General features: G+C 44.5%; 1 protein-coding gene across 1 annotated transcript in view; it reads right to left on the bottom strand.

The window, feature by feature from the left end:
• The window catches only part of LOC128698195 (proton channel OtopLc), a 1,090,877-nt gene that overhangs the window by 978,892 nt on the left and 84,994 nt on the right, over nucleotides 1-26,991 (bottom strand). The gene's annotated exons all lie outside the window — the stretch shown is intronic.

Here is a 26,991-nt window from a genome sequence, read left to right as displayed (position 1 = left end):
GACACAGTAAGAACTACACACACAAGAAGGCCACCAGTCACTAACCTTGACCTCGCGTTTAATAATCCCCAGAATTTCAAAAAAGCTGTGAATGGGGTGAATCTTGGTTAAAGAGGCTGGATAGAGAAGAGAAGAGAGAATTCCTGGCGAGCGATACAATCTGCAATGGATACGCGGCGTGGGGTTGGGCAAGCAGAGTAGGAAAAACCTGCAGAGTGGGAAAGCAGAGCGGGAAATGGGAAGGTAATGAGGCTGGGCGTGAGGAAGAGAATGACAGGATTCAAAACAAAAGATGGCAAGTCAATGGTGATGATCTTTAATTTTAAACTTATGGATGAGTGTTGGTACCTCCAACCCCGCACCTTCACCTAGCCTCCTCAAGCTGACGGCTCCTGGAGATAACCACACGCTTGCAACACTTGGTACATTTATTAGCAGACATTTCACCTGTTAACAGTGTAATATTTGTGTAGCTGTATCCCGCCAAGGCAGGGTAACCAAAAAAGAAAAACGAAAGTTTCTCTTTTTAAATTTATTAATGTATACAGGAGTTACTAGTCCCTTACTCCCGACATTTTAGTCGCTTCTTACGACACGCATGGCTTACGGAGGAAAAATTCTGTTCCACTTTTCCATGGAATATATATATATATATATATATATATATATATATATATATATATATATATATATATATATATATATATATATATATATATATATATATAAAAGCAAATATCGCAAACCAAGCGATACAAGATGCGAAACAACCACGGGGGAAGTAGAATGATAGCTCTAGGCCTTTCGTGTTGCAATCAACATATCAGGAGCTTGCAAAATTGCAGAAAAGAGGAAGGTTTCCACGCGAATACGTTCCCAGACGACATCATTCACTGGTGATGTGTTGATTGCAACACGAAAGACCTAGAGCTATCATTCTACTCCCCCGTGGTTGTTTTGCATCTTGTATCGCTTAGTTTGCGATATTTGCTTTATATATATATATATATATATATATATATATATATATATATATATATATATATATATATATATATATATATATATATATATATATATATAAAATTCTGCTAGTCCATTTATAGACCTCATGCAGGAACATGAGGAGCTCTCACAATCTGAAGCACTGTTGAGTATATATATATATATATATATATATATATATATATATATATTGACACACTGTGTGCGTTTCGCACACATTGTAATATCACCTGCTTACTGTGATTTATTGCAAATATATAAGGTAAGGGAGGTTTTGTGGGCGAGGGGCTTGGACTTCCAGCAGGCGTGCATGAGCGTGTTCGATAGGAGTGAATGGAGACGAATGGTATTTGGGACCTGACGATCTGTTGGAGTGTGAGCAGGGTAATATTTAGTGAAGGGATTCAGGGAAACTGGTTATTTTTATATAGCCGGACTTGAGTCCTGGAAATGGAAAGTACAATGTCTGCACTCTAAAGGAGGGGTTTGGGATATTAGCAGTTTGGAGGGATATGTTGTGTATCTTTATACGTATATGATTCTAAACTGTTGTGTTCTGAGTACCTCTGCAAAAACAGTGATTATGTGTGAGTGAGGTGAAAGTGTTGAATGATGATGAAAGTATTTTCTTTTTGGGGATTTTCTTTCTTTTTGGGTCACCCTGCCTCGGTGGGAGACGGCCGACTTGTTAAAAAAAAAAAAGTATTACACTGTTGACACACTGTGTGCGAAACGCCTTTTAAAATGTGCCAAGTTTTACATGCGTGTGTTTATCGCACAGTTGGTCGGCACTGATGTTGCCTTGTACTACAGCAACCTTTATGAATTGAAGCTTATGTGCTCATACTGCTCTCTCTCTCTCTCTCTCTCCCGCTTCCCTTCTTACCTCCCTCACTCACTCCCTCCCTCCTCTTTTTCCTATTCCTTTCTTTATGATCTCGCGTGGCCAGAATTAACTTACCTTTTTTACAGAAATGCTAATTGCAAAAATGGAATCGGGGACGCGCGCCTGGGAGGCGTCATAATAAGTACAGGTGGTAGTAATGAGTACTTCCTCTCTGATGATGATGCCGTAACTGCCCCTGCTGCTGCTGCTGCTGCTGCTGCTGCTGCTGCTGTTATTACTGCTGTCGCTCGTGTTGCTGCTGCTGCTTCTACCACTACTCTTTCTGCTGTTGATACCATCGCTTCTGCTTCTGCTGCTGCTGCTACAACCGGTTCCGCTGCTATTGCTATCGTCATTACTGCTACCACCGCTCTATCTGCTAATGTCGCTGTTTCGGCTACCATCGCTTCTGATTCTGCTGCTGTTGCTACTGTTTTTAATCAGGGAATGTGACAACCTTACCCAGTGAATGTTAATAACTCACTGACATCATTGACCATGGAAGTTAAGAATAACAGACAATGAGATGGCGTAACAAAGACATGAAGAGGACAAAGGAGACAACGAAAGCATATAGAAATGTATGCTAGCGGCGGTGGCGGTGACGCCAGGTGATGAATAAGACAATACACAAATAACCCGCACATAGGAAAGAGAAGCTTATGACGACGTTTCGGTCCAACCTGGATATTTATAAGTCACACAGTATGACTTGTAAATGGTCCAAGTTGGACCGAAACGTCGTCTCTCTCGTATGTGCGGATTATTTCAGTATTGTTCCAGTCACGGTATTGTGCCTTTTTGTTCTTGATGAATAAGAGACATGTGCAGCACCTTTGTATCTTTGTTGAGATAAATTTCACCCACGAGAGGCTTTACTAATGTAATACAGCAGCCCGTCCTCTTAACCACAGATAACATGCCACTGTTGTAAAAACAGTCAAATGGGTGACTATTGACGGAGCCTTAAATAGTTCAAATATGACATAGTTATATGAGACGCGCAAAGTGGTTGCCCATTTTCTATTCACTCATCAAATTATTTTATCTCATATTTACAGTTTTTCCCTTTTATATAACCTAACCTAACTCAACCTAATCAATGTGACCTAGTCCAACCCAACCTTAACTAACAACCCTGAGGAAATGGTATGGTGATACCGACAAGATTACAGTGCGGGGTTTACAGATTTTGGATATTGTGTGGTTTACATGCTTTAAAATACTAATTACAGAGGAGTCCACTAGGACACCTAGCATGGCTAGGCATTTCGGGCAGACTTAAGAGTAATTCTTAACTTTAAATTATTACAGATTATGGTATTAAGGCTAAGTGACTACATTATAGTTTGTGAGTTTAGCAATGTGAATGCTTTTGTTTTGGCACAATACATAGTGTCTATATTGGAGTATCATAGGCAAACTTATGACTAGTTAGGATTCATTATTTTAAGATTAAGATTCGTATTTCTGTGTTTATAGTCAATGGGTGAGTCAGTGCGGGAGCACTGACCCTCGAAACCCCTTCCAAGTACTCTCCAGGAAATAGTTATTAGAAGGACGGGATGAATACAACAGAGGAGGCAGGTCAGTAGTGGGGCCCCTGACTGGAGTGTCACCTTACCCCACAACCACAAATTCACTAGTGTTATATAATCTTCACGCCCCTCCACTACCCACAACCCTCCCCTGCCACCCCTCAGTGACAACACGACCCTCCCACCCCACTTTCCTTCCCTACCTCAACACCGCTAGCCATTATTCTCCCATGCACAGGTGAAAGTCGGAATAAATCATGTTGCAGGAGAGGAAAAACGGATAGAAAGTCTCAACATTTACACAACACTGCAAGAAAGGATTCTACAATTACATGTACACTATTAACATACACACAGCGAAGAGGCGGGGCCAGGAAATATGAATCGACCCCTGCAACCACAAATAGGTGAGTACACACACACACACACACAATAAGTGTCTATCTACTATGGCCTTTGACACAAACACATACACACTACTGGCAAAAAATAATAGTGGACAGGTTCGCGAGGCGAAAAAAAGGACACGAAGGCACAGCTGGAAGTTAAAAACACAGATGAGTAAAAGTTATGCTAGGGGAATATTCCTTCAACCTTAGACTTATTAGAAAGTGGTAGGACCTGGGCAGTGAAGTAGTAAAGGCAGGACCCATACACAGCTTTAAGAAGAGGTATGAAAGGGCTCATGAAACCAGTAGACAGTGAGTTTAGTAGCGGGCAGTTTGAGAGGCAGGCCCAGGAGCTGTGACTCGACTCCTGCAACCACAAACAGATGAGTAAGCAGAGCATAATCATGCCAGCGGGTAGTTGCCAACCAGTAGTCACTTCCGGGAGTAACTACCCCTGAAGTTCGGTCCCAGACCGGGTACTCTGGTCTCACCAGGCATTCTGATCTCAGACCAGGCCTCAGCCCACAGTCGATTATTATAACCAATTATTTTAGTCTAACTTTAAATAATAATAATAATAATAAATAATAGTAAATAATAGTAAATAATCAACATTATTATTATTATTATTATCAAACCTACCAATGCTTGTATATATTATTATCAATTAATAGTATCTTACTGGTAATTTTGATTACGGAAATTTGTCTTTGATTATAACAGTAATAACCAGAGTAGTTTGTGTGTGTTTATATTTAGGTCAGAAAAAAATGTGTGTGGTAAGAAAGGTGGAAAGAGAAGAGGAGAGACGGTAGTGGCTGTATTAGTTTAGGTTACCCGTATATACCTTCACTATATTACAGCATAAAATACAGTAGCGGTGTTAGTTACCAGTTGTCAGAGGCACTTGTCGACAGACACTTGGCCTGTTGTTGATTGTGTGTGTGTGTGTGTGTGTGTGTGTGTGCGTGTGTGTGTGTGTGTGTGTGTGTGTGTGTGTGTGTGTGTGTGTGTGTGTGTGTGTGTGTGTGTGCGTGTGCGTGCGGTGCGTGCGCGCGTGCAAGAGCACTCTCTTAATGCTCGGTAAACCATGGGAGAGAAATATATAAAAAACGCTAAAACACAGATAATGGTGCCACCCAATATCACTAAACTGATCGGAACACATTTTATAAGAACACAGAAATATTCTATAGATGAGGTGTTCCAAACGTTGATTCAACAAACGGCATTTCCCGTGTTCGAGCTGCATTACCATTGTTGACCAGTCTCTTGTGCCTGCAACTGTGTCAAATAACTCCTTGCTGTCCAAAAACATGCAGTCCACTCCTTTCTAACTTTCCTGCTAGAGTTTTGCCCCAGTACTCCAATAAGTATGTGACGCAGGATTTACCGTCTTAAACCCACGTTGAATGTCGTTTAAGACTTCCTACTTCGTCAGTGTTGTCTTAGATTACCACCTTAAGACCTTTGTGTCCTCCCCAAAAAAACAGTGAAATGCAGTTATGGAAATTAGGTTCTTGTACAGAGAGAATAAAAGGTAGAAATACCGTGACCGAAACGTCGTCATACGTTTCTTTCTCTTATGTGCGGGTTATTTGTGTTAAGTTCTTTTACGTAACTTTTAGCAAGATGAGGTTGCTAGTTGACTTTTGGTGCAAAATAAAACAACTGGCATATCAAAAAATGTTATAACTCTTAATGATTGGACTGATTTTGTTTTTATACATTTGGAGGATGGTGGCGTCTGCTCGACACTAAGACACAATCAACAATTTATGGTATTATATAGAGACGTTTCGTCCACCAGGGACTATCACTGCACACAATTCCTCTCTGGTAGACTAAATGATTTCTCAATGAAATTCCATAAACTACATTGTGTTTCTTAAATTCGTGTCTATATTTTATCATTCTGTAGTTTAGTATTGCCTGGTGTGTGTGTGTGTGTGTGTGTGTGTTTACCGTCCTCTCCACGCTGCGTTGACTTTCCTCTCTTGAAGTTGCTACACTAATCTGCTATATACACAAGTACTCTTATTTAATGGCATATAATACTGATCAATTGATAAGTAAGGCATGTGCCACACATGGGTATCTTTATTTATAGAGACGTTTCACCAAGCAGCGGCTGAGGGATTGCTCCGTCTTCCAGTGTACCCAGTATATAATCTCTATTGAACTGAAAAAGCCACTGGTTTGCGAAACGTCATCATTAATAAAGTTATACTTTCAGCTTCATATATCCTTGATTAAGCTTCATTTAGATTATGTTGCGCAGCTCTGGTCCTCTACATTTATCTTATTCATCAATTTATCGTTATTGTATACCATTAAATAACGATACTTGTATATATGGCAGGTTAGCGAAGAAGCTTCAAGAAATACAGTGTGTAGTTAGGAGGATAAACACAGACAACAGCTACTATAATGTACATTATACCATAGTACAAGAATGCAAAACTAAATCAACTAATAGTGCTGAACAACTGGTAGCATTTTACACAAGTTCTGCAGGATTTACAACAGTTAAACGGGTTAAGATGGGAGTAATTATTGAATGTTGCGACTACCAAGGATGGTGACTGAATGTTTAGTTCTTAGGGTGATCTGTTCACTCAAGCGATCACTGGCAATGTTCAGTGTTGTGTTTATGTTATGTTCATACTCACACGATCACTGGCAATATTGTGTTTATGTTGGTATGTTCATACTCACACGATCACTGGCAATATTGTGTTTTTGTTGGTATGTTCACACATAAGATCAGTGACAATATCAGATATTGTCTTTATGATATGTTCACTCACACGATGAGTGGCACTGCCCAATACCATCCTTATAGTAACATATTTACTCACATAATGAGTGCAACTGTTCAATATTGTGTTTATGGTAGTACGTTCACTCACACGATGAGTGACACTGCCTAATAATTCTATTCTTCGAAGCAGATTCTAATACTAATATATTAATATAAATAAACATAAAAGGCTTCATTCTGCATTTAATTCGTCTGCGAATACACTTATCCAGATGGTTAGTTAATAACAGACATGGATAGCATGCATGGCTATGGTCCTTTTTTATAGACGTATACATGGCGCGCTTCCAACGTGAGATCACTCGCAAATGTGGCTGGTCTTGTAGATGCGCGCGCGCGTTTTTATTTGTGCTAGACAGTGTTAGGGATGAGAGAGGGAGAGGGAGAGGGAGAGGGAGAGGGAGAGGGAGAGGGAGAGGGAGAGGTAGAGGGAGAGGGAGAGGGAGAGAGAGAGAGAGAGTGTGTGTGTGTGTGTGTGTGTGTGTGTGTGTGTGAGAGAGAGAGAGAGAGAGAGAGAGAGAGAGAGAGAGAGAGAGAGAGAGAGAGAGAGAGAGAGAGCTACAAATACAAACACACATAATCAGTAACGCATTTCTCTAACGGTTGAGTGAAGAATAAAATGTCACAATACCGTGGCTGGGATAACTGAAAAATAACCAGCAACATTTACAACACTGTAACTGCAACATTTACAACACTGCAACTACACCATTTACAACACTGATGTAACTGCATCATTCGCAACACTGTGACTTACATATTCACCCAACTAAACCACAAATTTTAAAGGGCACCTTAGAAGACATCTGGATGCGTGTGAGATTATCAAGACCATGACGGACCGAAACATCATCTAAAGCATTCATAACAAACTATTACTACTACTACTACTACCACTACTAGTATAATACTGGCCTTCTCTGTTTTTCTTCCTGGCCCACTGGTAACATGACAATGGTCACACATGGGCCGAAACGTCATCCTAAGTTTTCTCTCCTAAGTGTGGGTTATTTTTAAAGTATTAAGAGAGTTAATGAGCGAGTGATCGAAGGAACAGGTGAATGAATGAGTGATCAAGCGAGGGGGGATGGGTCCAGGTGTATACTTACCACGGTACTGTGACTGGTGCCTGGAGACTGTCGGGGTAGACAACTGCACGTCGTAGTCGCAGTTACTCGAAGTCAACATTCGCCTAACCTACTTAAACCCACGCAAAAAAAAAAATAAACACTAGGAATAACAAATGGAGACTGAGAAACAGGAATAACAGGAAGATGGAGAGGAAAAAAAAGGTTAGTTTGCGGAACAATATGGAAGAGAACAAGGCTGACTAGACCGGGCGTATTTAAGACGTGTGGACACGCAGGAGGGGGATCACAAAGGACAAGGAGGTACCGATATCTTAACTTCCTTGGTAAGATATTCTTAAATTAAAGTTCTGTCTCAAGGCTGACATAACACTTGTATCACTACACTAGTGCTGCTTCACGTAATTCACTGCAGAATACACCTGTCTGCGTTACTCAATCCATAGACACACCTGAACAGATCACATTTATGGAGTAGTTGTGCTTGTTGATAACATGGTTCAAGTGTGTGGCACAGATGTATACAACGGGGTGAGGCAGGTATTACGATGAGATTACGTGAGGTTAAGGTAGCTCCTAAGAGCTCACCTGCTGGGTAAGGCAGTCGCGGCGACTCACTATACTAACGAACACTACCCTCACTACCCACCCTCCCTGTACGCTTCTGGGAGGGGCACTGGCACTCACACCCCTCTTACCTTGGCATCAACTGGCGCCGGCACCCCATACGTCCACATACATACACACACACACACACACCTGCAACCACATATAGGTGAGTACACACATACAAATTTTTTCAATGCACCGGCCGTATCCCACCAACGCACGGTGACCTATAAAGAAAAACTTTCGTTTTTCTTTTTGAATTTAGTAATTTATACAGAAGCGGTTACTAGCCCCTTGCTCCCAGCCTTATAGTCGCCTCTTACGACACACATGGCTTACGGAGGAAGAAATCTTTTCCGCGTGTTTATGAGATAAAAATAACACCAGTAATCCTACCATCATGTAAAACAAATACACATACATATACAAACCAAAAAAACTAAGTATAATCTGAAGTATTCTTACACTGTATGACAGTATCAACATGACTCAAGAAGGAATGACCAGTATACAGTATAATGACATTACTAAGATGTCAACGAATGTATTCTTGGCATAAATCTGCGTCATACACTGCATGATCATACAATGGCTCAGTTGCTGTTGCTGACTAAAACTTACAACATTATGGCTGCAACATTCACACTGATTACAACAAATACAGCACAGTGACTGTAACATTTACAACACTGTGACTGCAACATTTACAAAACTCTGACTATAACATATACAACACTGTAGATTGAACATTTACAACACTAACTACAACATTTACAACTCTGTGACTGCAACATTTGCAACGCTGTGACTGCAACATTTACAACACTGTATCTGCAACATTTACAACACTGCAACTACACCATTTACAACACTGTAACTACACTATTTACAACACTGTAACTACACTATTTACAACACTGTAACTACACTATTTACAACACTGTAACTGCATCATTCGCAGCACTGTGAATTAGATTCACCCAACTAAATCACAAATTTTAAAGGGCACCTTAGAAGACGTCTGGATGCGTGTGAGATCATTATCAAGACCATGACGGACCGACCGAGACATCATCTAAACTCTAAAGCATTCATAACAAACTTGGTAGCGCACTGGCTTGCTAGTTTTGGGCCTAGCTTGCCACAGGTTCGAACCTCACACACCTCAGTGATACAGAAATGTGATACAGAATTTGTGATGTACAATTATGCGAGGCCATCTTCAGTTATATTTTTTGCTTTTGATATTTTTATTATGGGATGTGACCCACAAAAGTGGACTAACGCCAAAGTAACTGTTTACTTCTAGTTTAACACAGACGGCAGCAAGCGTGTGGAGACTTGATCATACCTATCAACTTCCCCGGAAATAAAATCAGATTACTTTTAGTGTGTGTGTGTGTGTGTGTGTGTGTGTGTGTGTGTGTGTGTGTGTGTGTGTGTGTGTGTGTGTGTGTGTGTGTGTGTGTGTGTGTGTTTGTGTACTCACCTATTTGTACTCGTCTATTTGTGGTTGCAGGAGTCGAGTCATAGCTCCTGGTCCCGCCTCTTTACTGATTGCTACTAGGTCCTCTCTCTACCTGCTCCAGGAGCTTCATCAAACCTCGTTTTAAAACTATGTATGGTCCCCGCCACTACGTCACTTTCTAGGCTATTCCACTTCCTGACAACTCTATAACTAAAGAAATACTTCCTAATATCCCTCTGACTCATCTGAGTCTTCAACTTTCAATTGTGACCCCTTATTTCTGTGTCCCATCTCTGGAACATCCTGTCTTTGTCCACCTTGTCTATTCCGCGCAGTATTTTATATGTCGTTATCATGTCTCCCCTGACTCTCCTGTCCTCCAGTGTCGTTAGGCCAATTTCCCTTAACCTTCTTCGTAGGACAATCCCTTTAGCTCTGGGACTAGTCTTGTTGCAAACCTTTGCACTTTCTCTAATTTCTTGGCGTGCTTGACCAGGTGTGGATTCCAAACTGGTGCTGCATATATATGACGTATATGGTGTACAGATTCTTGAACGATTCCTTACTGAGGTATCGGAATGCTATCCTTAGGTTTGCCAGACGCCCGTACGCTGCAGTAGTTATCTGACTGATGTGCGCCTCAGATGTGCTCGGTATTATACTCACCCCAAGATCTTTTTCCTTGAGTGAGGTTTGCAATCTTTGGCCACCTAGATTTTCTGTCTCTGCGGTCTTCTTTGCCCTTCCCCGATCTTCATGATTTTGCATTTGGCGGGGTTAAATTCAAGGAGCCAGTTGCTTGACCAGGCTTGTAGCCTGTCCAGGTCTCTTTGTAGTCCTGCCTGATCCTCGACCGATTTGATTCTCCCATTAACTTCACATCATCTGCAAACAAGGACACTTCTGAGCCTATCCCTTCCGTTATGTCATTCACATATACCAAAAACAGCACAAGTCCTAGGACTGACCCCTGTGGAACCCCGCTTGTCACAGGCGCCCACTCTGACACCTCGTCACCTACCATGACTCGTTGTTGCCTCCCTGTCAGGCATTATCTGATCCATTGCAGTGCCTTTCCTATTATGTGTACCTGATCCTCAGCTTTTGAATTAACCTCTTGTGAGGAACTGTGTCGAAGGCCTTCTTGCAGCCCAAGAAAATGCAGTCCATCCACCCCTCTCTCTTTCGTCTTACTTCAGTCACCTTGTCATGAAACTCCAGTAGGTTTGCGACACAGGATTTTCCTTCCCTGAAACCGTGCTGATTGTCGATTATAGGCTTGTTTCTTTCCAGATGCTCCACCACTCTCCTCGTGATGATCTTCTCCATGACTCTGCATACCATACACGTTAGTGACAGGTCTGTAGTTTAATGCCTCGTGTCTGTCTCCTTTTTTAAAATTTGGGACTACATTTGCCATCTCCATACCTCAGGTAGTTGCCCAAGAATTCTTCGCTTGCCTAATTCTTGGGCACGACCTACTTCCACATTGAACAAATGTGGCACCACCTATAACTGCTGCACCTCTCCTGCCAACGGTTTATAAGCTCCTTCTCAGCACGTATGCCGTATTCTATTCCAGATTGATGGACTGACCACATCGACTCAAGGTTGAGGGACTGATTATCTCATTCTCCTCCTGTTCTTCAAGATTCTCTTTTGTATGGACTGATGAAGCCACTGTGTGGCGAAACGTTTCCTCAATAAAGATAGCCAAGAGTTGCACATGTGTCTAATTTATCAACATGTCGGTTCTCTGAACCATTCATCTACAAACCTGTCAGACACTGCAACTTCTTGGGATCTTAATACTTGGGAATTCTTCGCTTGCCTAATTCTTGGGCACGACCTACTTCCACATTGAACAAATGTGACACCACCTATGACTGCTGCACCTCTCCTGCCAACGGTTTATAAGCTCCTTCTCAGCACGTATGCCGTATTCTATTCAAGATTGATGGACTGACCACATCGACTCAAGGTTGAGGGACTGATTACCTCATTCTCTTCCTGTTCTTCAAGATTCTCTTTTGTATGGACTGATGAAGCCACTGTGTGGCGAAACGTTTCCTCAATAAAGATACCCAAGAGTTGCACACGGATCAAGGATGTGTTGAAGATTTTTGTTAGTGGCACACACAGCATCTCTGCTCCCTCTCTAAGGATCCACGGAGAGATGTTGTCTGGTCCCACCGCCTTTGAGGTATCAAGTTCACATACCAGCTTCTTCACCACCTCCTCGGTTATGTGTACCTCATCCAGCACTTGTTGGTGTACCTCCCTGTTCTGATTGCCTAGAGTCCTACCTGTCTCCACTGTAAACACTTCTTTAAATCTCATGTTGAGCTCCTCACATACCTCTTGGCCGTTTCTTGTGTGTGTTTGTACTCACCTATATGTGCTTGCAGGGGTCGATTCACGTGTGTGTGTGTGTGTGTGTGTGTGTGTGTGTGTGTGTAATGGACAAGAGTCAAGAGGCAGCGTGGGTGTGGCGTGTCTGGCTGTCATAGCAACGCCGTCTGAAAGTTGCTAACGTGCTCTCTCATACACACACACAGATATAGACATATGTTCACATGCACGAACACTGAGATAAAAAAAAAACACCAAATATAAAAGAGTATATATAACGCAAGACAACCACAGTGAAGACGGTCAACAGGTCCTCCTGAGTACTTTCCTCATCAGTGATAGTAATGAAACTGTCTCTTTGATGATGTCCTTCCCACAGGACGAAAGTGTACTGTAGTTAAACTGGGTATTCTCACTGTGGTTATCTTCCTTATTAATATCACCTCTCCTTCCTGATTACTGTTTACACACACACACACACACACACACACACACACGCAACGCACACACACACACACACACACACACACACACACACACACACACACACACACACACACACACACACACACACACACACAATAGTACTAGGAATGATATTAGACTATACTAGTCTTATAACATTCCAGGAGGACAAGAACAGTGTCCGGGAGGCTGGAAACAGAAACATGAGGTCACTGCTGAAAATTGAAAAGACAGACGAGTCACAGGAATGTTATACAGTATTTCTTCAGTCTTGGTCAGGCAATGGAACTACCCGGACAGTGCTAGAGACACAATCCATACGTAGGTTTAAGAAGAGGTACATAAGGCTCTCAAAGGTAGAAGTGAACCAAGTAGTGTGTAGCGAAGAGACGGAACCAGGAGCCGTGTGCGTGTCCTCACCTGTATGTGGCTGCAGGGGTCGATTCATAGCTCTTGGCCCCCGCCCTTTCGTTGGCCGCTACTAGATTCATTCTCCCCAGGCTTCAGGAGCCTTGTCGAACCTCCTCCTAAAGTTATGTATGGAGCCTACCTCTACCACATCACTCTCCAGACTATGACTCATCTGAGTTTTCAACTTCTAGTTTTGCCGTCTTGTTCCCATTTCCCATTTCTGAAACATTCTGTCCCTGTTCACCTTGTTGATTCCTCTCAATATTTTATACGGCGTTATCACATAACCCCCCTAGTCCGCCTGTCCTCCAGTGTCATCAGGTTGAATTCCCTTAACCTCTCCTAGTAGGGCATATCCTTTAGCTCCGGGACTCGTCTTGTTGCAAACCTCAGCACTTTTCCCAGTTTATTGATGGCTTGACCAGTTGTGGGTTCCACACTGGTGCTGCATACTCCAATATGGGCCTAAATTACAGAGTGTACAGTGACGTGAATGACTCTTTACTTAGATGTCAAAAAGCTATTTTTAGATTTGCCAGACACGCATTTAGTGCAGCGGTTATTTGGCTGATGTGCGCCTCGGTATGTGTGCGTGTGTCATTTCACGTTAAGTTTTTTGACTTTAAAATTTTATTAACTTACATTAGAATATAATTTACTGCAAATAAGTGCACTACTTAAATGGGAAGGAAGAGGAGGGGGGGTTAACGTCTGGCAGCGGAGGATACACTGTCGTCATTTAAATTGTAGGAAAACATACGCTGGTCATGTAGAGTGGGAGGAAAGGCTGGCTGATGAGGATATTTAATTAAGCGGAGCACTCGAGGGAATGCCTTTATGGGGTGTAATAACCTTTATTTTCTTTTATGATAAATTTAATACATGTCCAACACTTGGGTATCTTTTTTTGAGGAAACGTTTCGCCACACAGTGGCTTCATCAGTCCTATACAAAGAATAGTGAAGATCAGAAGTATGAGGCAATAAGTCGCTTGTGCTGCTTGTTCTTGAAAACACTTTGGCAGCTCATAGACCAGGTCGCAGTTACTGAATGACGGATCGAGCCTCTTGCACCCCTTGCGCTGAATGATTCACACGGGTTTAGCGCTTCAGGCAATACATTACTCGAAGACAGTTTATGTATATTAACTGTAATGTATATAAACTTTAAACCAGGGCTGTGGAGTCGGCACATAAAACCTCCGGCTCCGACTCCAGTAACCCAAGAACTGCTTCCGACTCCGACTCCACAGCCGTGCTTTAGACTAGCTTTTTGGGTAATTATTATTATGTTTGTTATATGAAAGTGTTATATAGTGTTTGTTCAACATGTCACACTTGCTCTGAACATCATATGCGCCAAAAGAAATCCAACATCAAGATGAAAAACCCGTATTTGTAGATACACAAATAACCCGCATATAGAAGAGTTTATGACAACGTTTCGGTGCGACCTGCACCATTTACAAGTCACACTAACACACGAAGGTAAGGAAGCTAGCGTGTAAATATATATATATATATATATATATATATATATATATATATATATATATATATATATAGGAGAGGGGGACAGGGACGGGACAGAGGAAGAAAGAAGGAAGTGGAGAAGTAGTGGAAGAGGTAATGCTGGTAGTGGAAGTAATAGTAGATACACACATGCCATCCTTAAGTACCCAAGATATGTGTTAGCTACTAACAGAGATAATTTATTAGTTGTGTCCATCATTAACGTCCGGGCGGGATGCTAGAACTATAGTAGCAACGAGAACTGAGGAGAGGAACAGAACACCAGATGAATTATGAAGTGTGGAGGGAAGGAGAAAGTGGGAGGGTTGGTGAGAGGGAGGCTGCTAGGGAGAGAGAGCCGAGGAAGATGGAGGAAAGAGAACTTTTTCTAGGAGAGTACAGAGAGTAAGGGACATATGGAGGAACAAAGAGAAAGAAGATGAACAAAAATAAACGAAGGATTTGCGACTCGTGCCAAAAGAGGTAACGCCTCTTAAGGATCTGGGCTCCATCCCACTACAAGTGGAAACACTGGCCATGTTTCCCAACACTTGTTGCCTCTGTTCACTTAGCAGTAAGTGGGTACATGGGTTAGGTTAGATTAAGTATGATTTATCAGGAAAAAGGACAAGTATTTCCTAATACGGATCTTAGTCATATGATGACCTTCGGCTGGAGTTTTTAGTCATCTGGCCGAGGCCTTCCACTGGCTTACCGGTCCACCCTTTTAAAAATTATGTTTATAATTATAACCATATTGATCTGATTATTAGCCGACTGCTGTGGGCTGCATCTCCGAGAAGAGATTCAAAGTACTCCAACGAGAATAAGTCACAGTGATCTTTTGGGTTATCCCTTGTTAATAATCCCTCCCAAAAATATTCTTATGGCGTGAGTAAGATGTTAGAACACTGAGAAGTAACACAGATACACTCGAGAGTGTCCTTGTTGTTGGTGTTGAGTCTCATGCTCTCTTATTCTCCCTTCCTAGACACCCCTCACCCACCCAAACACACACCCACCCACCCACATACACACACACACACACACACACACACACATACACACACACACACACACACACACACACACACACACACACACACACACACACATACACACACACACACACACACACACACACACACATACACACGACCACGTGGTTCTGTGCTTTGAATACATAGTAGAGCTGCAAGTGGAGAGAATAACAGGAGTTGAATGGGACTACATAGGGTTGAAGAACTTCCTGCGGGAGGTCCAGTGGGACAGAGAACTGGCAGGAAAGCCAGTAAATGAAATGATGGAATATGTAACAACAAAATGCAAGGAGGCAGTGGAAAGGTTTATTCCCAAGGGCAACAGTAACAACGGAAAGACCAGAACGAGCCCCTGGTTTACCCGACGGTGTAAGGAGGCAAAAACAAAATGCAATAGAGAATGGAAGAAGTACAGAAGGCAGAGAACACACGAAAATAGGGAGATCAGTCGCAGAGCCAGGAATGAGTACGCACAGGTAAGGAGGGAGGCCCAGCGACAGTATGAAAATGACATAGCATCGAGAATCAAGACTGACCCGAAACTGTTGTATAGCCACATCAGGAGGAAGACAACAGTCAAAGACCAGGTGATCAGATTAAGGACAGAAGGTGGAGAACTCACAAGAAATGATCAGGAGGTATGTGAGGAGCTGAACAGGAGATTTAAGGAAGTTTTTACAGTAGAGACAGGAAGGGCTGTGGGAAGACAGCACAGAAGGGAACATCAAGAGGTAATATACCAACAAGTGTTGGATGACATACGAACAACTGAGGAGGAGGTGAAGAAACTCTTAAGTGACCTTGACACCTCAAAGGCGATGGGACCGGACATCATCTCCCCATGGGTCCTTAGAGAAGGAGCAGAGATGCTGTGCGTGCCTCTAACCACAATCTTCAACACATCCCTTGAAACTGGGCAACTACCTGAGAAATGGAAGACAGCTAATGTAGTCCCCATATTTAAGAAAGGAAACAGAAACGAGGCACTAAACTACAGACCTGTGTCTCTGACATGTATTGTGTGCAAAGTCATGGAGAAGATTATCAGGAGGAGAGTGGTCGAACACCTGGAAAGGAACAAGATTATAAATGAAAACCAGCATGGGTTCATGGAAGGCAAATCTTGTATCACAAACCTCCTGGAGTTTTATGACAAGGTAACAGAAGTAAGACACGAGAGAGAGGGGTGGGTAGATTGCGTTTTCCTAGACTGCAGGAAGGCCTTTGACACAGTTCCCCACAAGAGATTAGTGCAGAAGCTGGAGGATCAGGCGCACTGCAATGGATAAGAGAATACCTGACAGGGAGGCAGCAACGAGTCATGGTACGTGAAGAGGTATCACAGTGGGCGCCTGTTACGAGCGGGGTCCCACAGGGGTCAGTTCTAGGACCAGTGCTATTTTTGATATATGTGAACGACATGATGGAAGGAATAGACTCTGAAGTGTCCCTGTTCGCAGATGACGTGAAGTTGATGAGAAGAATTAAATCGGACGAGGATGAGGCAGGACTGCAAAGAGACCTGGACAGGCTGGACATGTGGTCCAGCAACTGGCTTCTCGAATTCAATCCAGCCAAATGCAAAGTCATGAAGATTGGGGAGGGGCAAAGAAGACCGCAGACAGAGTATAGGCTAGGTGGACAAAGACTACAGACCTCACTCAGGGAGAAAGACCTTGGGGTGACCATAACACCGAGCACATCACCGGAGGCACACATCAACCAAATAACCGCTGCAGCATACGGGCGCCTGGCAAACCTGAGAATAGCGTTCCGATACCTTAATAAGGAATCGTTCAAGACACTGTACACTGTGTATGTTAGGCCCATACTGGAGTATGCAGCACCAGTCTGGAACCCACACCTGGTCAAGCACGTCAAGAAGTTAGAGAAAGTACAAATGTTTGCAACAAGGCTAGTCCCAGAGCTCAAGGGAATGTCGTACGAGGAAAGGTTAAGGGAAATCGGACTGACGACACTGGAGGACAGAAGGGTCAGGGGAGACATGATAACGACATACAAGATACTGCGGGGAATAGACAAGGTGGACAGAGATAGGATGCTCCAGAGAGGGGACAAAGGGACAAGGGGTCACAACTGGAAGCTGAAGACTCAGACGAGTCACAGGGACGTTAGGAAGTATTTCTTCAGTCATAGAGTTGTCAGCAAGTGGAATAGCCTAGCAAGTGAAGTAGTGGAGGCAGGAACCACACATAGTTTTAAGAAGAGGTATGACAAAGCTCAGGAAGCAGAGAGAGGATCCAGTAGATATCAGTGAAGAGGCGGGGCCAGGAGCTGAGTCTCGACCCCTGAACCACAATTAGGTGAGTACAATTAGGTGAGTACACACACACACATATACACACACACACACATACACACACACACACATACACATACACATACACACACACATACACAAACACACACACACACACACACACACACACACACACACATACAGACACACACATACACACACACACATACACACACACACACACACATACACACACACACACATACACACACACACATACACACACACACATACACACACACACATACACACACACACATACACACACACACATACACACACACACATACACAAACACACACACACACACATACAGACACATACACACACACACACACAGACACACACACACACATACACAAACACACATACACACACACACACACACACACACACACACACACACACACATACATACACACACACACACACAAACACACATACAGACACACACATACACAAACACACACACACACACACACACACACACGTGAAGCAGTATCGCTGAATAGTGCTCCCAGGATATAGCGTTCTAGTGGCTGTCCTAAGATATTATTAGCGGTCATCGTACGTGAGTGAATCAGTGAACATACCTACAAGAGTGTAATAGCTTTCAAGAGTGCGAATAATGTGATAAGATCAAGAATTTTTACAATTTAAATTTGAATGAATTGTGAGTGAGTTAATTGGGTTAACGGTGTGATCTGAAATATTAACAAATACATATGTTAGTTGGTTATAACAGCAGTGTAGTGATAAGGTCATGAAAGAGTGATTAAGTAAATACTGAAAGTAAGAAAAAATTAGTCAATCCCCAGCTGTTGGTGTTGTGAATGTAGCTAACATCATCAGACTTGTTATGACCATAATACTGTACTAAAGAAAAAAGAGGGAATACCAAGTCTTAAAAGAAAAAGAAAATAAAAACTTGAATGCATGATAAAGTTCCTGAAGGAGTTACAAAATTGAAGGAGTTGATAGCAGCCGACCAGCAGGAACCTCCATTGTTGTGCAGACGACATCACTTGCCTATGTGTGGTTAATTTTGGTTAGTGTCTAAAGTCTCAGTGTCTCGCCCTGCTGGTTGTATGCTATACCATCTCTCTCTCCCTATTTCAGTACCAGGAGAAAGATGGTGGTTAGTAAATTATCTAAATATCGCCAGGTAAACTCCAGAAGAGTTGTGTAGCCTAGTGAACCCCCCCCCCCCGTTTTTCTGAGGGACAAGCTAGTAAACAAGTACGCACATAAACACACGTGTGCACCCGTAATTATTATTATAATAAACATTAGTATATATTAATAAGGAATTGAGTGAGAAAAAATAATCCTATAATCTTCAAAAAGTAAAGTAGCCTAGTGTGCGAAGATCTGGGCAGGGAGAGTACCGGTGAACCAAGAACAATAACAAATAGTGTTAACCTGACCCCCCCTCTTTTTCAAAGAACGACAAGCTAGTAAAGACACACACACACAAACACAAGTGTACACAATTAATATTATATAGCATATATTAGTGTATATTAATAAGGAATTGATTGTGAAAAAATTTTTATGATCTTCAAAAGAGTAGCGTAGCCTAGTGTGCGCACGAACACCCACACCCACCCACCCACACACCCCCACACACACCCACACACCCCCATGCACATCCACACACACCCACACACATCCACACACACCCACACACATCCACACACCCACACACATCCACACACACCCCCACACACCCCCACACCCCCCACACACCCTCCACACCCCCCCACACACACATACACTCCCCCCCTCCCCCACCGACAACCCACTCCTTCACCTGATCCCTCCCCTCCCTCTTTCACCCTTCCCCTTCCCACCTCTCCCTTATTCCCCCTCTCCCTCTCCCACTCACCCACTTGCTTCACTCTCCTTCCCACTCCCCCTTCCCACTAATCTCCCACATAGCCACAGTTCCTCCTCTACCTCCCCCCCCACACTCTGACATACACAATACTAACCTAACATACAGAATTACATAGGTTTCCCACTCTGAGGCAATCAGGATAAAACAAAAATGGGATGCCAGAGAGCGACAAGAAAAACCAAGGGACAGGAGGAGGAAACTGCAAAGGAAGATTGGGCAGCAGAGCTCACAAAAAGGGAACATGAATGGGAAAAGAAACTAGAAGAACTTAGCATGAGAATGGAAGAGAGGATAGACATGGAAAGCAGGAAGTGGGAGGTGCAAGTCAAAGCAGCAGAGGCCAGGATACAGAGTTTAGAAGAGGAATTGAAAAATCTGAAACAGCCTAAAGAACTAAAGAACATTTTGGGATTGACAACAGAGAATGCTACCTCAGTCACAAATAAGGGGACTGTAGGGAAAGGAGCAAAACAGCATGTAGAAGCTCAATCAGTGGAGAATGTAGTAAATGAAAGACTTAAGCTATATGTGGAGGCCCTAACAGACCACAGCAGAGCCCAGGGAAAGCCGAGAAGGGAAAATGATAGGCCACTGAGCCCAAGTACATTAGCTAGTGAAACTGAAGAAAGGAAAGCTGCAATGGAGGAAATCAAATTGAATGAGAGGATACACAGGGATATGCAGTGGGAGAATGAAAGGGTGAGGTCAGTCTTTGTGTATGGGCTCCAGGAAGTTGAAGGGGAAACATATGAAGCCAGAAAACAAGGGGAAAAAAAAGCAATTGAAAGAATCATGAAAGCAATAGAAGACGACATGACCCAGCTGGAAAATTTTCGGAGAATAGGGGGGTATGTAAAAAAAGAACCCAGCCAGTGAAAGTGACCTTCAAGGCAGAATCGACTCGGAACAGGATCCTGCAGGAGAAAGCACGATTAAGGGACATGCCGGCATACAGGAAGGTGTATCTCGACCGCGACAGAACACAAGCAGAAAGGCAGAAACAGAGAGAGATGGTACAAAGGCGAAAGGAGGAAAGAGAGGGGATGGAGAAGACAGACAGGAGATCCCAGACACAGGAAGATCAAATGCAGCCTCCCTCACAACTTCCTATAGAAGCCTCCCAACCAGGTCAACCCCAGTGCAACCAAACACTCTAAACCAAAACACCCATGCCACATCCAATGCCCCCACCCACTGCATTACAAACTCCACCCCCACAGCAACCACCTATAGTTCCTTATCAGGTCTCCCACTTCCCCAACCCCAATACACCTCCCAGACCACAATCTTAGAAAAGAAGTTGAAGGTGTGGTATACAAATGCAGATGGAATAACAAGTATGAGGAGTGGCACGAAAGAATCAAGGAGACATCCCCAGACATAATAGCACTCACAGAAACAAAACTCACCAGAATAATAACAGATTCAATCTTTCCATCCGGATATCAAATCCTCAGGAAAGATAGAGGGAGGAGAGGGGGAGGAGGAGTTGCACTGCTCATTAAAAACCAGTGGGGGTTTGAGAAAATGGAAGGAATGGATGGCACGGGCGAAAGGGACTACTTAGTAGGAACAATCCAGTCTGAGGGACATAAGGTGATAATTGCAGTAATGTACAACCTACCACAGAACTGCAGGAGGCCAAGAGAAGAATACGATGAGAGCAACAGAGCAATGGTCGACACACTAGCCGAGGTGGCCAGGAGAGCACACATGGGGGGAGCAAAGTTACTAGTTATGGGTGATTTCAATCACAAGGAGATTGACTGGGAAAACCTGGAGCCCCATGGGGGTCCCGAAACATGGAGAGCCAAGATGATGGATGTGGTACTGGAAAACCTCATGCATCAACATGTTAGAGAGACTACAAGAGAGAGAGGAGAGGATGAACCAGCAAGACTGGACCTTGTATTCACCTTGAGTAGTTCTGACATCGAGGATATCATGTATGAAAGGCCCCTGGGAGCTAGTGATCATGTGGTTCTGTGCTTCGACTACATAGTTGAGCTCCAAGTGGAGAGAGCAGCAGGAATAGGGTGGGAAAAACCAAACCACAAAAGGGGGAACTACTCAGGCTTGAGGAACTTCTTTCAAGACATTCAGTGGGAGAGGGAACTGACAGGAAAACCAGTACAAGAAATGATGGACTATGTGGCAACAAAATGCAAGGAGGCAGAGGAGAGGTTTGTTCTTAAGGGAAACAGAAATAATGGGAAGAACAGAACGAGTCCTTGGTTCACCCAAAGGTGTAGGGAGGCAAAAACTAGGTGTACTAGAGAATGGAAAAGGTACAGAAGACAGAGAACTCAGGAAAATAAAGAGATTAGCCGAAGAGCCAGAAACGAATATGCACAGATAAGAAGGGAGGCTCAGCGGCAATACGAAAATGACATAGCATCGAAAGTCAAGACTGACCAGAAGCTGTTGTACAGCCACATCAGGAGGAAAACAACAGTCAAGGACCAGGTAATCAGACTGAGGAAGGGTGATGGGAAATTCACAAGAAACGACTGGGAGGTAAGTCAGGAGCTCAACACAAGATTTAAAGAAGTATTTACAGTGGAAACCAGTAGGACTCCAGGAAATCAGAGCAGGGGGGTGCACCAGCAAGTGCTGGATGAGGTACATATAACCAAGAAGGAGGTTAGGAAGCTGCTATGCGAACTTGACACCTCAAAGGCGGTGGGACCAGACAACATCTCTCCGTGGGTCCTTAAAGAGGAAGCAGAGACATTGTGTGTACCATTAACAAAGATCTTCAACACATCATTTGAAACTGGGCAACTCCCCGAGGTATGGAAGATGGCAAATGTAGTCCCAATTTTTAAAAAGGGAGACAGACATGAGGCACTAAACTACAGACCTGTATCACTAACGTGTATAGTATGCAAGGTCATGGAGAAGATCAGGAGGAGAGTGGTGGAGCACCTGAAAAGAAACAAGTGTATAATTGACAACCAGCATGGTTTCAGGGAGGGAAAATCCTGTGTCACAAACCTATTAGAGTTTTATGACAAGGTGACAGAAGTAAGACAAGAGAGAGGGGTGGATCGACTGCATTTTTTTGGACTGCAAGAAGGCCTTCGACACAGTTCCTCACAAGAGGTTACTGCAAAAGCTAGAGGATCAGGCACACATAACAGGAAAGGCACTGCAATGGATAAGAGAATACCTGATAGGGAGGCAACAACGAGTCATGGTACGTGACGAGGTGTCAAAGTGGGCGCCTGTGACAAGCGGGGTTCCACAGGGGTCAGTCCTAGGACCTGTGCTGTTCTTGGTATATGTGAATGACATAACGGAAGGGATAGACTCAGAAGTGTCCTTGTTTGCGGACGATGTGAAGTTAATGAGAAGAATCAAATCGGATGAGGATCAGGCAGGATTACAAAGAGACCTGGACAGGCTACAAGCCTGGTCTAGCAACTGGCTTCTTGAGTTTAACCCCGCCAAATGCAAAGTCATGAAGATTGGGGAAGGGCAAAGAAGACCGCAGACACAATACAGTTTAGATGGCCAAAGTCTGCAAACCTCACTCAAGGAAAAAAATCTGGGGGTGAGTATAACACCGAGCATATCTCCTGAGGCGCACATCAATCAGATAACTGCTGCAGCATACGGGCGCCTGGCAAACCTACGGATAGCGTTCCGATACCTCAGTAAGGAGTCGTTCAAGACTCTGTATACCATTTACGTCAGGCCCATACTGGAGTATGCAGCACCAGTTTGGAATCCACACCTAGTCAAGCACGTCAAGAAATTAGAGAAAGTGCAAAGGTTTGCAACAAGACTAGTGCCAGAGCTACGGGGATTGTCTTACGAAGAAAGGTTGAGGGAAATCGGCCTGACGACACTGGAGGCCAGGAGGGTCAGGGGAGACATGATAACGACATATAAAATACTGCGCGGAATAGACGAGGTGGACAAAGACAGGATGTTCCAGAGATGGGACACAGACACAAGAGGTCACAATTGGAAGTTGAAGACTCAGATGAATCAAAGGGATGTTAGGAAGTATTTCTTCAGTCATAGAGTAGTCAAGCCGTGGAATAGCCTAGAAAGTGAAGTAGTGGAGGCGGGAACCATACATAGTTTTAAGGCGAGGTATGATAAAGCTCATGGAGCAGGGAGAGAGAGGACCTAGTAGCAATCAGTGAAGAGGCGGGGCCAGGAGCTATGACTCGACCCCTGCAACCACAAATAGGTGAGTGCAAATAGGTGAGTACATACAGACACACATACAATGTACAGTAGCACATTCTTCCTCCAATTTCCTCTCCTAAAAAACAATGTAAAAATAGTGTGGGCCGAGGCCAATACTGCCATCCTGCACTGCACTTGATCTTGTTATCTTCAAGTTGTCTTTGACCTGATCCTGTTATCTTAAAAGTTATCTCACCTAATACTGTTATCTTAGACTTACCCCTGAAACACAAAATGAAGGAATTTAACAACAATTTTCAAGATTTCCACATGCAGCAAGCAAGAAAATGTCCCGCCCCCGTCGGTGTAAACTAAGAGCACTCCCCCTCCCTCGGTGTAAGTTACGACCACGCCCCCTCCCTCGGTGTATGTTACGACCACGCCCCCTCCCTCGGTGTATGTTACGACCACGCCCCCTCCCTCGGTGTAAGTTATGACCCCCCCACTCCCTCGGTGTAAGTTACGACCACGCCCTCTCCCTCGGTGTATGTTACGACCACGCCCCCTCCCTCGGTGTATGTTACGACCACGCCCCCTCCCTCGGTGTAAGTTATGACCCCCCACTCCCTCGGTGTAAGTTACGACCACGCCCCCTCCCTCGGTGTAAGTTACGACCACGCCCCCACCCGCGGTGTAAGTTATGACCCCCCACTCCCTCGGTGTAAGTTACGACCACGCCCCCTCCCTCGGTGTAAGTTACGACCAGGCCCCCTCCCTCGGTGTATGTTACGACCACGCCCCCCTCCCTCGGTGTAAGTTATGACCACCCCCACACCCTCGGTGTAAGTTACGACCACGCCCCCTCCCTCGGTGTAAGTCTGACCAGGCCCCCTCCCTCGGTGTATGTTACGACCACGCCCCCCTCCCTCGGTGTAAGTTACGACCACGCTCCCTTCCTCGGTGTAAGTTATGATCACGCTCCCCTCCCTCGGTGTGAACTAAGACCACGCCCCCTCCCTCGGTGCAAGTTACGACCAGGCCCCCTCCCTCGGTGTAAGTTACGACCAGGCCCCCTCCCTCGGTGTATGTTACGACCAGGCCCCCTCCCTCGGTATATGTTACGACCACGCCCCCTCCCTCGGTGTAAGTTAAGATCACGCCCCCTCCCTCGGTGTGAACTAAAACCACGCCCCCTCCATCGATGTAATTTACGACCACGCCCCCTCGCTCGGTGTATGTTACGACCACGCCCCCTCCCTCGGTGTAAGTTACGACCACGCCCCCCTCCCTCGGTGTAAGTTACGACCACGCCTCCCTCCCTCGGTGTAAGTTACGACCACGCCCCCTTCCTCGGTGTAAGTTAGGACCACGCCCCCTCCCTCGGTGTGAACTAAGATCACGCCCCCCTCCCTCGGTGTAAGTTACGACCACGCCCCCCTCGGTGTAAGTTATGACCACGCCCCCTCCCTCGGTGTGAACTAAGACCACGCCCCCTCCCTCGATGTAAGTTACGACCACGCCTCCCTCCCTCGATGTAAGTAACGACCACGCCCCCTCCCTCGGTGTAAACTAAGACCACGCCCCCCTCCCTCGGTGTAAGTTACGACCACGCCCTCTTCCCTCGGTGTAAGCTAAGACCACGCCCCTCCCTCGTTGTAAGTTACGACCACGCCCCCCTCCCTTGGTGTAAGCTAAGACCACGCCCCCTACCTCGATGTAAACCAAGACCACGCCCCCTCCCTCGGTGTAAGTTACGACCACTCCCCTCCCTCGGTGTAAGTTACGACCACGCCCCCTCCCTCGGTGTAACCTAAGCCCACGCTCCCTCCCTCGGTGTAAGTTAAGACTACATGCCCTTCCTCGGTGTAAGTTACGACCATACACTACAAAACTACTAGTGCACAAAAACCAAAGTAACATTGAGACAGATAAATCAAGCAGATACACGCAAGGCTCAGAGGGAATTACTGCAATTATTAAAGTCAGTGGTAACACTGAGGAGCACACAGCGGAGGCAATAATTTATTACCAGGGAGTACCGCGGAGAGAGAGAGAGAGAGAGAGAGAGAGAGACAGACAGACAGACAGACAGACAGAGAGAGAGAGAGAGAGAGAGAGAGAGAGAGAGAGAGAGAGAGAGAGAGACAGACAGACAGACAGACAGACAGACAGACAGAGAGACAGACAGACAGACAGACAGACAGACAGAGAGAGAGAGAGAGAGAGAGAGAGAAACTTTGTTGATTTCCCTACTCATATCTCTGGCTCCTCCCTTGACCCAGTAGTGAGTGATCTGGCAGAAGGCATAGTCACTTGTCAACCCCTCGGGTACGTTGGATCGTCTGACCACAAGGCTGTTTTTACCACACTTAAGATCCCAACAGAACGAGGTGAGGAGTCCACACGCACAACCTGGCTATGGGAAAGAGGTAATTGGCCAGCCCTTTGCTCTGAGCTCGCCACCACCGACTGGAATGCTCTTCTCCAGGGGGATGTTGACAACCAAGTGAAAGCCTTCACTGGACACATCCTTAATCTGCAACAAGAACACATTCCTCACCGGCAATATGTGACAAAGCCTACAGATCAGCCTTGGTTTGGCTTTCGTTGTAGAGAGGCTGCTACTGCTAAGTACAAAGCATGGCGAAGGTATAAGAGACATCCTACCACCTATAACAGGAACTTGCACATGCAAGCCTGTAGGCATATGGGTGATGTTCAAAAGTGGGCCATTGCTAAATGGGAGTTGGACACTAAAAGAAAGTTAGCATCAGGTAGGGTAGGCTCCAAAACCTGGTGGTCCCTGGTCAAGGACAGACAAGGTTATCTGCCTGATGAACTTATTCCACCTCTAAATCGACAGGATGGGACCACCTCTACTAGTAGTCAAGAGAAAGCTGACCTCTTTGCTGAACACTTTGCTACCAAAATGCAAGTTCCTGATCCAGCAAGGGACCCTCCTTGGCTAGCTGCAAGAACTGTATCAAAACTGTCAGGGGTGACAATAAGGCAGGAGGAGGTGCATTTCCTTCTTAAATCACT

Source organism: Cherax quadricarinatus, chromosome 63 (assembly GCF_038502225.1).
Source record: "Cherax quadricarinatus isolate ZL_2023a chromosome 63, ASM3850222v1, whole genome shotgun sequence".
NCBI classification, from domain to species: domain Eukaryota; kingdom Metazoa; phylum Arthropoda; class Malacostraca; order Decapoda; family Parastacidae; genus Cherax; species Cherax quadricarinatus.
The sequence above is the reverse complement of the archived record's forward strand: the minus strand, read 5'-3'. Positions and strand labels throughout refer to the sequence as shown.